The following is a 13,755-nucleotide window of genomic DNA, read 5'->3' as shown; positions in this document are numbered from 1 at the left end:
CTAATGGAAATGCAATTTAAAAAAATATATTTAGAGATTTAATATGTAAATATTTTGTTCACGGGTACAAACATATATTTTCATGTATATATTTTATTTTAACAGAATAATAATATGAGAATTGTAGGAATAAGATATGCAGTAGAAGCAATAGTGGAAGAGAAGGTATAATCCAGTATTCTGAAAACTAAAATTTTAAAAAAATCAAGTAACTCAAACTTCTAAGACAACAACGTCCTTACTTCAAAACAACAATCAATCTAACTATAGGCATTGTTATTTCTTATGTAAATCACCGTAAAATTGTCATTTCAAAGTGAGATTTCTTAATATAGTCATTCCATGGAGAAACTGTTATTTGCAGTAAGAACTGATACAGGCATTACATCTTTCTATTGAGATCTACAGAAAGGAGGTCATCATTGCAAAATGAAGCAGTACCAAGACTGAAGACTTGTTTCAAATTTACTGATGCATATTATCATTCATATGCTTCTATCTGGGCCAGGAAAGGAAGGATCAGAGGTTGCTTACAGTTAACACTGTGCTCCCAAAAAGGCTGTGGACACAGGGATATCTGAGCTATGGTACAATCTGAACACAACCTATATGTTTCTTTAAGTGACGCCAGAAAGTAGGAAAGCAGCAACATCCATGACTTGCCAACTTTACACCACTGGCAAAGAGGTGATTTCAAGGAAAAGAGGGACATCTCAGTTCCATTAGTATAAATATACTCAGTCCCATTATGTAAATATACATGTAGGATGTCTTTGTAAAATATACCTTCAGTTTCGCTTCTTCCTTCCCAATAATTACTTATTAAACTTCCCTCTACAAATACCTGGTATTTTTCTTACAATGTATTGTAAGAAATGTATTTTTTACAATGAGAAAGGCTTCTGGGTAAAAAAAGACTATAGGCTGACACCTTCTTTGCTTCTCATTCTTGACAGACAAGCTCTGCTATGCTGTAATTTATCAGCAAGTAGCTTATTCAGAAACCTTCGTTCTGATGTATTACTGTTTACTTTACCAGAACAGTTTACTTAGCTACTATGTCTAAGACATGACTCAGCCCTACAATAATTGTAACCTGCTTTTAAGCCTGAAATCAATTACTGACCTAACTATTAATTTTGTTAATGGTGTTGCAGAAGTAAAAAATACTGAGACTGTTACCCCCAGGAATTAGTCCTGTGAATATCAGTTTTCCGCAAACCATTTTTATTAAGGTGATCCAGGTACCAAGAAAAAAAACCTCTGAAAATATTTTTTTAATGAATCACAGAATCATGTAAGTTAGAAAAGATCTCTGAGCTCATCAAGTCCAACCTCTTTGACTGATCACCACCTTGTCAACTATATCATGGCACTTAGTGCCCCATGCAGTCATTTGCTGAACACTTCCACAGACAGTGATTTCACTGCCTCCCTCAGCAGTCCATTCCAATGTTTAAAAACAACAAAGAGAAACATGTTGCAGCTTCTATTTCTACAATTAATAGAAATATCTAGTCTAATATCTAGTCTACATAGTTAACTTTTGGCTTAATTTTATGGCCAGGAATTGAGGTTTTAAATCAGTACCAGCAGGAGGATTAAATATTACAGGAACCATGAAACTTGAAAGAGTGAGCCATACATCAAATCTCCATAGCTGAGAGCCCCAGGACACAAACCAAGCACTTTCTAAAAAGAAGGCTCTACAGAATGTCACAAAGAAAAATGATGGCAACAGCTTGTCAGGTTTGCAGCTCTCCAGTGAAGGGCAAGCACGAACTGGGAGTAAGGCAGGGCTCTCAGGTGATCTACCAATACCAGCAGAGCCAAACACAAATGTAAAACAGATCCAGCACATCAGCAAACCCATGTAAAACAGCAGGATAAGCTGTTCACTGGAAAAAAAAATGTTGGTTTTTTTTTACTAGAGGTAGAAATATGAAGATAAATAAAATATCTGATTTAAAAAATACTCTCATATGCATGGGCTTATCACAGTCTTTCAGCTCTTGTGAAACCTTTCCTGGGCAATCAGAAATTGAGGGATGCAAATCACTAAAAAAGATCCCTAAAATGTAATGGTTATATACAGTATGACAAGGACAGAACACATCACACAGAATCCTTTTGGGATGGGCTACTTACCACAGAACCTCCTGTGAATAACTGTGGTCAGCCTAGACTCAGTATGGCTGAAACTTGTTAGAACTGCATGGACAAATTATGTTCAATATACATTTGAATTTTAAAAAATATTGCACTGCATTTTCAGGAATGGAAAAAAAATTAAATGAAGTCTTATTTTGTCTCTAGATAGAGTCTTTGTGGACAACAGCCAAAGACCAGATACTCAATTATTTTCTTCTATAAACATGGTGAAAGCAACATATAGGTGGGAGAAAGACTGAAACATAGTGTTCTTTACACAATCATGCTGAAATGAAGAATCTGAGTGCTCACTTCTCTCCTGTATGATCCTGTGCTCCATTGAAAAACATTGGTCTAATGGAGAGTAATGGTATCCCAATGGAACCCTCTTATCTGGTGTCTCTGGCAGGAGTAAAATAAAGGTGTACATTTCCTGTAGCACCTTTGTAGGAGAGAAGAGAAGACGTGAAAGAGAAGATCTGAAAAGATGTGGCTGTGATATCTCAGCCTACAGCACACAATATGCTGCTGGGTGATGCTGCTGATGCTCAAGAAGCAAACAGGACATGGGTTACAGTAGTAGGTACAAGCCAAAGTAGAAAAAGAATATTGAATAGTCAGAATAAGCAGTAACATCCATTTTGCTGCTAAAAGGTAAACTATTGCCAATAAGGTGATTTCATTAGATGTCTTCTGCCACTGTGATAAAAGTAACTGCTTTTTCTTCAGCTCATGTTCTTTACATAACATTATATTTAGTAGAGAGCTTTAGTCACAGAGTTTTGAAGAAAAATAATGTAATTCCTTTTCTCTTTGGTACAAAATATTTGCCCAGTGGTCTAAAACCTCTGAAGGAAGGACACCAACCAGACAAGGAAAAAGTGGATATACACGAAAAAACTCTATGGAACTCTATGAATGAGAAATATTTACAACACAAGGAGCAATTGCTCCTCTGATCCTAAAGAGCTAACCTAAGAAGAATAAGTAAACACAAATTTTGTAAAGTTAACAACTCCTTCAGAATTTTAAAAGATTGCTAACTATTATATCATTATCTAGATTTATTTAGACTCAGCAATTTATCTCATACTAGCAGCAGTCCAATACAGTAATAACAAATGAAGGGCTTTTTCCTCCAGTTACCACTGTAAGTAGGCTGCCAAGTATTTTCTGATTTCTATATGCATTTCTTAAAATGTACTTTAATTGACTGAAACTCTGAATTTAATTGTGCATTTATTATTGACCACCCAGAAATGAAAGGTTCTTTTCCAAGAGGCTAGGTATCAAGCATAATAAGCTTTTTTCCTTCCTTCTACTTTGGTTGAAGATTTGATTTTACAATACAGGCATACCTTAATGCAAATATGATACAATAACTGTAATTTCCCCCTTTTTTACTTGTATAAGAATGAAGAGCAATAATTATTAAAAATTCAAAGAGATGGCTCTCATTTGGAAACTGTATTCAACACCAAATGAATCTCAATATTATTTATCTCAGAGGATGATTATAAAGAGATGCAAAACATTCAGCTTTATATTAGAGAATATATATATTTTATCAGGGAATATATTAGAAAATGTTAGAGAATATATAAACAGATACCAACATAAATTGTCCTTTAAATACCAAGTTAGAATATAGAACACATGTCCAAAATCATTACCTTTTCTTTTGCTATACATTATTTTTTAAACAATCAGCCTGTACTTTTTCTGTAGAGTGAATACATAAAAACTCAGAAAAAATTTGTGAGATATTCAACATTAGCCAACAACTGTCAGCTGAAGGAAAACATACTGATAAACATTAAAAAAGGCTGACTTATTTGCTTTTTGACACTTCCTTAACGAGCAAGTTTAATTTAAAAAAAAAAAGCCTACTTTAATTGAAGCCTTTTCAGTATTTCCTGTGCTATTATTTCAGTCTCTGTTCATTATTCAGTTACAGTTCTGCACTAAGAGCTCCTGCACTTTATTTCTTTAAATTTAGTACTTCACACTGTAAGTGCATTGCTCTTTGAACAATTATAATTTATATTGATAGGAGCACATTTTCCAGTGAATATTTAGCTATTTTATAAATCTGTAGATTATATGCACCTTTCCTACCAAGCAACAATGGCTGAAGGAAAGAGTCTGATCAGTCCAAGGTTTCTCTTCCTGACGAAAAGACAAATATGATTCATGTCATATCTGGAGTTAAGTTACTTTTTAAAGCTGGAATAATTTAAAATAAGACCTTCTTGATCACATTTTTAAGTTTGTTGCCTTGCACATGTAGAAGCATTCAGCTACACTTTAGAATCTACAACCACATATTATCACATACGGGAAAAGAAAAAAAATGATGAACAGGAAAACAGGGAAATGAGAGACTCCACTTATTAGTGTTTTCAGGATAGTCAGTTCCACAGTTTCAAAGTGTAATTACCAGACTTACCAAACCCCAGAAATGCAGCAGCATTATTGCAATTCCTTAGAAACTTAAGTCAGGCCAAAACACAGATAACACAGCATGCTTAAAATTCACAGCTTAGAGTCCTCCTAACTGTAGGATCCAATTACCATTCTGTTAAAAAAAAAGAAAAAGGAATGAGGAGCAGGGCTTGTAGTGTTCTGTTAAATCACAGCCAGGGTAACAGAAGGAAATGAGAAAACAAGCGCCTCCTATACAGCAACCCATTGTCTGTGTTTCTCCATTAAACACAAAAGATGCAAATCAACACAGGGCAGAAAAGTGATCCTACCCAGCAAGAGACAGGGCTACTGAAAACAAAGATGATCCTGTCCTGTTCCTGTTAGAAGTCATGCCACAATGAAGCAAAGAATTCTGCCGTCTGTAGGAACAGAAATGATGTGCAAGAATTATCCTTGTATCAATAATCTAACAGAGAGATTGTTAAATGAAAGGTTATTCCACCTCTCCCATCTTTCACGTTAAAAGTAAGCAATTAGAACAAATTTCAGAATGTGACTCTGTGCCTGGTGTGGCCTGTGTACACTGACAGAAGAGCATCCTTGTACTTTTCAGCCAAGGACTGCAAATGGCTGAATGTGAAATAAGTGCCTGAACTGCTCTAGCTGCTGCACACTGACTGTGCACAAAAGTAAAATCTGAGACACTCTAAAGATATAATTACAATCAAGGAAGAGCCTGGTCATTTTAGGCACTCCTGGGTTAGGCAGCAGCTACATGAGCTGTTGATCTCATTTTTTGACTTAGGAACCTGAATTCTCCATAAACCTTGCCTTAGGTATTTAAGTCCCTTATTGGATCAAGCTGATAAACTCTCTCTCTGTCTTTACCTAAGTATTTTAGATCCTATTATGTTTTGCCTCCCTTTTTATTTTTAATGAGATCTTTATCTTTTAAACATGTAGTTAACTATTTATCCAATGTTTGGTCATTTTGTCTCATACTAATGCATACATAATTACCGTGTAACTAAATGACACACTATTGGGCTGGTTTCTTTCAAAAGTACTGAGAATTGATAGCTCAAATTTTCTCAAAGGGAATTAAGATCCCTTGGAAAATTCTCACTGCAGTGTTGCACAGTAATGCTAGAGATAGTGGTAGCAGTCTAGCTTTGTTCAGCTCAAATTAGCTTTTGAGACCAAGCTGCAAATGCAGCTTTGTGGCCACTCATAACTAAAAATTATTCAAAGCCAACTTCTGTCTACCACTGTGTTGCACAAACAAGGGTTAGTGTTTGTTTAACTGCAGTGATGCTGGGCATTTTTCCATTAAAAAATCTCTCTGCTGGAACTATCTCACTAAAGCCCCAAAAGTCTACTAAGCAACACAGAACAAACTGAAACAAAACAAAACCAAGTTGGTTTTGAGCATTATTTCTTAGCCAGGGCTGAAGTGACTCAAACATCAAGCATCAATTTTAATGACTTTTAGCTACTTTAGGAAAAAATAAATACCATAAAGCTGAGGCAAAATATTTTTATTCATGGATGAAAAAGTAAAAAAGTTTTTCTAAACAGATCTGCTTTTAGAAGTTGGAAATTACAGTAGATTCTCAAGAAAAACTTGATTTTCTCTAATATATACATATCATTACTAATTTTGCATATCATGTTTTTATGTGAGGAGGCTTGGAAGCCAGAACTGCAAGGTCCTGGTTGCTGATTCAGTAGGAATTTGGAAGTTTTTTAACTGCAGCTACAGACACATGGCAGAAGGCTTTTGCTATGGAGCCAGGAGCTGACCTTTGACAAGAAATGGATTTCCCAAAATCAGTTTCCTCCGTTCCACAAGAGGGATTTTACCAGATCAGAGGCATGTGGGGACTAGTCCCATGGTACAGCTATTCTGGAAATATAGAGAAACCACCAGTGCTGTCTTCATGCATATTTGGAAAATGCTTCTCATAAAAACTTACCCATGTTTTGTCAAATTATCTGAATAAATACTCTTCTACAAAGCATTGCCTTGCTGATGGATGGGTAATTTTTCTTTTTCTTTTAATTTGAGAAAACGTTTCACTGGAAAATTTCAACTAACAGTAATAGAAACAGCAAATCCATTTCACATAAGCTACCTTGGCCACCAACTGGCATGGTAAATAAGCAACAATTTATAATGTGAAGCACTATGAAACTGTTCCCCAGTAGTCAACACATGGAAGGCATGACTATGTATAAACTGTTTGCAGGTTGTTATGTTGCACACTTTCCTTCTGAAACAATTACAAAAAATGTTATTAGAGAGATGTCAAATGTCTCAGAAAGGTTTTGACATGGCCATTTTCACAGGGCTGTTTATACTGGAGTTTTGCCAGTTTCTTGTGTATGGATTTTAAAAAAATAATTAAATGGTATTTAACAAAACTTTTTATCAGTAGTAATAAGCTCATTTCCCATAAGAGGATTCAACCTCAGCTCAACTGGTCTTTTCCCACATAGAGCAATCACCAAAGGTATAAAAGCATGGCCTGTTCTGTCCTTCACTGGATCCACCTGAAGAGGGACATGCCCAATTCAGCTAAAGCAGTGAGAATGGCAGAACAGTAAAAGGTAATGGTTTAAATAGTCACAATCCCTGGGAAGTTCCCAGTGCCATGCATGGTTTGCAGAGGCAGGGCAGCAGCCATGAGCACTTCCTCTGGAGTGCTACTAGAGAAAGCTCAAGGTGGCTAAACTTGGATTTTGCTGCTTTCTCTCCCCACCCAATTTTGGCAACCATGGAAGTAGTGGCTAACACGCCTCTCTATGGCTCCACGAGGTGGGTATGGATATTTTGCTGCACTGACAGCAGCTGCTTTCTCTGTCGGTCCTGCCAGTGTGCTGGGTATCCTAACCTGAGCACAGGGTTAGGATGCCTTATTCCTGCTGCCTTTCAAAGGAAGAAGTTGTTCCCTCTCCTTCCCTCACACTTCTCCAAAGTCTTCTTCCCTAAGTGAGTTTGTATCTTTTCCAGGGACCTGGAGGATATTTCAATTGTGGTCCTTATGAGTTTGCAACCATTCCTTCATTGTCCTGCTGAGAAGAGAGACTCTGAAACATTCACTGTGTAACAATGACTGAGACTAAGGGGTGGACTTGATAGTTGAAAAGTTTAGATAGCAATTTGTCAATTATTCTTCTGTTTACTAACTTGTTTCCTACTGATTAACTGTTTTCTTTTCTTCAGACTGAACCCAGTCCCTTGCTATAACAGTTTAGCATGCCACGTAATCCCTGTCCTGGCATTAGAAGCACTGTTTGACAGCCTGTAAATCCTCCCACTGTTTCTCAGAAACCATCCCATAATGTCACTTCAGATTCTAAGAAGTATTCTCCTAACCTGAATTTCTTTGAGTAATTTAATTCCTGATTTTTCTTATGTGCCACTTGCTATTTGTTCTCATAAATCACTTACATAGGGCAATCATGTCTCCTCTCCATCCTCATTTTGGCAAGACAGTGGGGGAAGCAAGCATTTCTTCAATTATTGTTGCATGGTAAATCTGTTCCAAATTATCCTTTTCTTCTTTCAGCTAGTTATACTTCCTCTTTTTTTACAAATAACCTGACCAGAACTGTCTATTGTGTGACTCTGCTCACAAGAGTCACGTACAGCACAATGAGTAATTTCTTACCTCAACAGGAAAAAAAAAAGTCTAGGTTTATATCAGTTTTTTTTTTTTTATAACTTCCTGTTCTTTCTCATCTTCTATCACTTCCCATTAATAAACTCTCAGGATCTAGCAATATTTTTACTTAATAGATGTACATGGTTTGACACTTGCATGACTACAATTCTTCCATTCCTACTATCCCAGTAGTCACGCAGGTTGGTTTCTTTCTGTCTGACATTTTTCTCCTCAGTTTATTGACATCACTTTCTTACTTGCTGCCAAACCAAAAGATCAATTTCCTGTCTTTTTGTGCCAGGGTCACTGATGAAAATATCAACTAAAATTAGTACTAAAGCTGATCCTCAGAAAATGCATTTGAAGTGTGTTCCAGACAGGAAGCTCTTCCTATCTCATGGTCCATTTCCATAGGCTTTTAACAGGATCTTTCGGACCTGCCAACTATTTAGCAATTCCACCTTACTCTGTTTTAGTCAAAATTTTCCACGTGGCTCATTATATCATCTGCTTTACTCGAGTCCTAAGAGATGAGAGCCTGAGCACTGACTGCAGAATATAATTTCCATTACAAGAACAAAAGCAGACCTAGTTAGGTTGACTTTAGTCTATGTTAAGTAAATTCAAGGGTTATGTGTTATGGTATTTATGTTAGCTTCATGTCTCTCATTAGTTTTTCACTCAAAAATGTGTTCTACATCCCCAATGTACTATTGAGGTAGCTTCATTGTGTATACTTGGTGAACACCTTTTTCTTTGTTCTTGTAAGCAATACTGTGCTTGCTGATCTTCAGCCAGTGTCCCAGATTTTCTTCCCAGATCATCTGACGGTCATGGCTGTCAGTTCTGTCACATTTGGAAACTTAGTCAGCTCAGCCTCCCCTAGATGAGACTTTATCTCTTTAGTTAAAATCTGCTCTAAACTTTCTTTCCTTTTATACACTCTAACCTTTGTCATTTGTATTTTTAAGACAAGTATTGCTGCCATCATCATCATCATGAAAGTGAAAGAAATCTCATACAGACAAATCTCAGAAGTGTCATTGGATCTACTGAAGACAAGAAGTCTCTGGTTAAGACATAAAACAGTTGTTTTTGGAGGTGAGAAGAGACTTGTCAGCACCACAGACAAGCTAGCATTCTGGTAACTGGGAAAGAGGAAGGGGGACCAGCATCTCCTGGGTTCTGGGTGGCACTGCCCCATATGCAAAATCACCCAGCAGGAGTGAGCTCCTCAGGGCTCTCTTGACAAAGTGGGCAGACACCTCCAAAACTGTAATTCAACCAAAAATGAAGACGTAGGACTACAGAATCATTTAGGTTGGAAAAGACTTTTGAGAACAAGTCCAGCTGTTAACCCAGCACTGCTAAGGCTACCACTAAACCGTATTCCTAACTGGCTCATCTAATGTGGTTTAGACCCCTCCATAGATGGTGAGTCCACCACTGCTTGGGGCAGCCTGTTCCAATGCTTGACCACCCTTTCAGTAAGGAAAGTTTTCCCTATAGCCAATTTATACCTCCCTTCAGGCAACTTGAGACCATTTTCTCATTGTATTGCTTGTTTCTTGGAGAAGAGACTGACCCCTACCCCCAGAGCATTGATCAAAATATGAAACCAAACCTGTCCCACTACTGAGCCCTGGGGAGCCCCACTGGGGACTGGCTGCCAGGTGGATGTCACTCGGTTCACCTCCACTCTCTGGCCTGGCATGCAGAAAGCTTTTCAGCCAGGAACACGGTGCACCTGTCCAAGACATGAGCAGGCAGTTTCTCCAGGAGAAGCCTGTGGGAAACAGTGTAAAAGGCTTAACTAAAGTCTAGGCAGACCACATCCACAGTCTTTTCCTTTATCCACTGGCAATTGCCATACATAAGGCTATGAAGCAGAATTCAGATTTCATGCTGAACTGAAGGGAAATCCCAACAAGCATTTGACTGTTTGTTAATTAGCAGTTTATTTAGACAGCTAAAACCTGGTTTTGTGCAGCAGAAGTCACTGCATTTAACACATTTCATAAAAATGCTAGAATTCTTGCCTTTGCCAAAAGAAAGAATCTAAAATAAATCTTGTTCATTTAAAATTCTTTTCTTTTTGGAAGGACTACTCTCTGGGACAAACTCTAGTACCCTCAGCTACTTGTAGGACTTATGTTCCAGACCTTCACCAGCTCTATTGTCCTACTCTGGTCTTGTGCAGGCACCTCAATGTCCTTCTTGTAGGAAGGGGCTCAAAACTGGACACAGCACTCGAGGTGTGGCAGCAGTGCCAGGTACAGGGGGACAATCCCTGCCCTGGTCCTCCTGGCCACAGTACTCCTGACAGTCCAGCCCTCTTCAGCTCACCATAACTTAACTTTTGAGGTCAAGCTGCAAATGCAGCTTTTTGACCACTCCTAACTTGAAAAAAAAATAAATTCAAAACCAACTTTTGCCCACCATTGCGTTGCACAAACAAGGATTAGTGTCTGTTTTACTGCACTGATGCTGAGGATTTTTCCATTTAAAAATCTCTCTGCCAGAACTATCTCACTAGAGCCACAAAATTCTACTTAACAACAATGAAAACCGAAAACAAAACAAATCATAGTTAGCTCTGAACATTATTTCTTAACCAAGGCTGAAGGAACTCAAACATTATCAGGTAAGGTCTTCAAAAGCCATTCAAGAATTTTCAATATTGCTTGATATTTCCTTTTTTGTTGGGTTTTTTTTCCCCTAGAAGAAATGATACTTAAGTGTTTCTTGGAAGAACAAATAGTTTTCACAAATATTAAGGTTTTCTTAAGTATGACTCTTATTTGCCCAATCTAATCTTTCCCCAATTATTTATTTTGCCTTTGCTACTCATATCTTTACAAAAAATTACAATAGCTGGGTAACTAGCATCTAGCTTCAAAGAAAAAGAGGAGAAACAGCCAGAAAGCCATTATTTCTTTTAGAATACAACCACATCCTTTGGGTTAACTACTTTTTTGTGGGGTATTTGCTTAGAGCCTGTAAAAATGGGGCTTGGCTCCAGATTTCCAGCACGTAGGTATTCACTTTTGGGTCCATTTCCTGTTCCCCAATCTGGGTTGGTCTTGCTTTACTTTGTTTATACTGCTGTTGATTTCTGAAGATCTTCAATCAGAATCATTGTGCCTAATTTACCTAAAGTAGGGTCAAATACAACTTAAACCACTGTTTTATTGTCATCTCATGTCTAATTGGGTTGCACGCATTATTCATACAGGAATTGCTTGGAAAAACACCCAACCAAAATACCTTAAAAAGCATAAGAAAGGAATTACTTCTACCCCACTGTACTGAAGGCACAGTGCTTTGCAGGCACCTTTCTGAATCAGAACCACCAACTCCCAACACCAGCAGTACAATGCTGCTCTACAGCAGGAAGGGAAAGGACAGTCCCTGAAGTCTTTCTTAGAATGGCCCACATGAGCTGTGCCATGGCAAGGCTTTGTTTTTTAAAATATCATTTATCTGACCCTACAAGTTGGGGAGGGGGGGGAAGGATTTTTGAGTGTGCTATTTTAATGGAGTGGTGGTGGAGCTGCGTGTTATCTAATCTGGAAAATGTCTTTTCTTCCTCTCGTACATAACTATCACATCCTGATGGTAACACAGTGAAAAACTTGAAATTTGAGGGTTCTTTTCTTGCTTAGTTAAATATGCCAAAGGTGGAATAATACACCAAAACCAAAGCTCAAAGAATCAACTGTAGTTCAAAAATATAAGACTGCCAACACTGGGCAATATCACAGTCTAACTGGGCCCAGCATCATTTCCAGCAGGGATAAAAAGTAATGCCCAGGGACTAAGGAGGAGGTGAATATATTCTCTAGCTTCCTTGTAAATAATCTCCCAGATACCAGATATTTCTACAACAGGTGAGAGCAATAAAAAATATCAGGCTCCCAACCCATCTATTCACCCATCCTACTTCAAATCCCTTGTTTCACTGTTTCAGTTTTGAAGAGAAAGATGATAGGAAAAACCTCAATTCTTCTGCTCCAAGATGCTAATGCCAGTAAATACATGAGTATTTTCTGCCTTTACACTGGAAATTATGTAAAATAGCTGATTGCATTGATTGCATTCATCATTGCTTGAATCACTAATGTATGAACTTTTATAGGAATCATTGGAAGTGGCAGTAGTGGAAACATGTTTTCATTTACGCTGTTTTAAATTGTTCCATCAGAGGACAGCCTTACTATCCCAATTCCAATCCCACAAGCCCTTGGGGTTTGTCCTATTTTTTTTTTTTTTTTTGTATTTCCATGAGTAATCTAATCTGAAATGCAAAATAAACTACTGTTTAACAGTACTTCTTTCAGAGTTTTACTTTTGTCCAAATTGGCCAAGTCAAATATTTTGTGAGGGACAACTCACGCTTGACACATCGACACCAGAATCCGTAATCCATTAAAACCATTCATAATAATGCAAAGCAATTCACAACTTCCCACCACAACTCAAGTTCACACTGCAGCTATCTATTTTACTTTGATCCTTAGACAGTAACTTCCTAACTCACTCAATTTTTTAATTTATTACTGTAAGAGACCATGGTCCCCTCATGCTTCAATTACTATAACATCTTTTTTCTTTGACTTTAGGAACTTGAAAACCACTGGATGAAGCTTAGAATAGTTGAGGTCAGATAAAACACCTGGATGGAAATGCAGATGTGTCTGGTTATTTCCAATCATGCCATCTTTGCCTACAGCTCTCTTAACAACCTTTAGCATCATCTTCCAGCCTGCCATACACGGAATACGGCTGAAGATAAATATAGTTTGCTCCCATTGTAAGGCCATATATTAATTTTCCTGATGTGCAAGCTTTGCCTGGAAGGTTTTAAAGGTACTGCTATATTTATCTGAAACGTCTGGATTTATGACAGCCATCTAACGTTAAAAAAAGGCACTGTAATAATTATAAATACATAACACTTATGCAATAGTCTTCAAGCTTTCATTGGAGGCTGGCATACACCTGGGCAGCCGGAGCATTTCCCCGCTGTGGGTACTTTAGGCGAAGCAGCTCAGGTGTTTCCGCAGAGCCGCGGCTGTGGCACACCGCGGGGAGCAGCGGGCGCGTCCGGCCCGTCCTGCGAGCGCGGGCAACGCACGGCGACACAGGGGGGAACAAACCCTAAGGACAAAGAGCTTTTCCTTCACCTTGTAACTTTTATCTTATCGTGTCCTCCACTAAAAGACTAACAAAGAAGGGAGAGGGGCCAGCCCGAGCGGCCCAAGACGAGTGCGAGTGGCAGCCGCGGAGAGGGCGGCGAGCACCCGCCGGTGATGGCTCCGGGACCACGGCAGCTACAGACCCCCCGCTGCAAGCCCTCTCCCCGCCCCGGCGGCTCCGTCCCTCTATCCCTGCCTCCCCCTCAGCCCTGCTAACGCCCGACCCTCACCACGGCAGCCGCTCCTAGGAGTGAAGCCGTAGGGCTGTCCCTCTCGCCCCGCCAGCCACCCGCGGCCCGGCCGGGGCGCTC

The 13,755-nt window shown here is 38.6% G+C and overlaps 1 long non-coding RNA gene across 1 annotated transcript; it reads right to left on the bottom strand.

Moving 5' to 3' along the window:
• Window positions 1-2,445: 2,445 nt before the first annotated feature.
• LOC128950363 (uncharacterized) lies at window positions 2,446-13,750 on the bottom strand. The gene is made up of 3 exons (XR_008484340.1): window positions 13,675-13,750; window positions 4,601-4,729; window positions 2,446-2,593 (listed from the first exon to the last, which is right to left on the bottom strand). It is a non-coding gene; the product is annotated as an uncharacterized LOC128950363 (long non-coding RNA).
• Window positions 13,751-13,755: the final 5 nt, after the last annotated feature.

The sequence above is a fragment of the Melozone crissalis genome, unplaced genomic scaffold (assembly GCF_028551555.1).
Source record: "Melozone crissalis strain CALT ecotype California unplaced genomic scaffold, PUWL_Pcris_2 ptg000006l_1, whole genome shotgun sequence".
Taxonomy (NCBI): domain Eukaryota; kingdom Metazoa; phylum Chordata; class Aves; order Passeriformes; family Passerellidae; genus Melozone; species Melozone crissalis.
The sequence above is the reverse complement of the archived record's forward strand: the minus strand, read 5'-3'. Positions and strand labels throughout refer to the sequence as shown.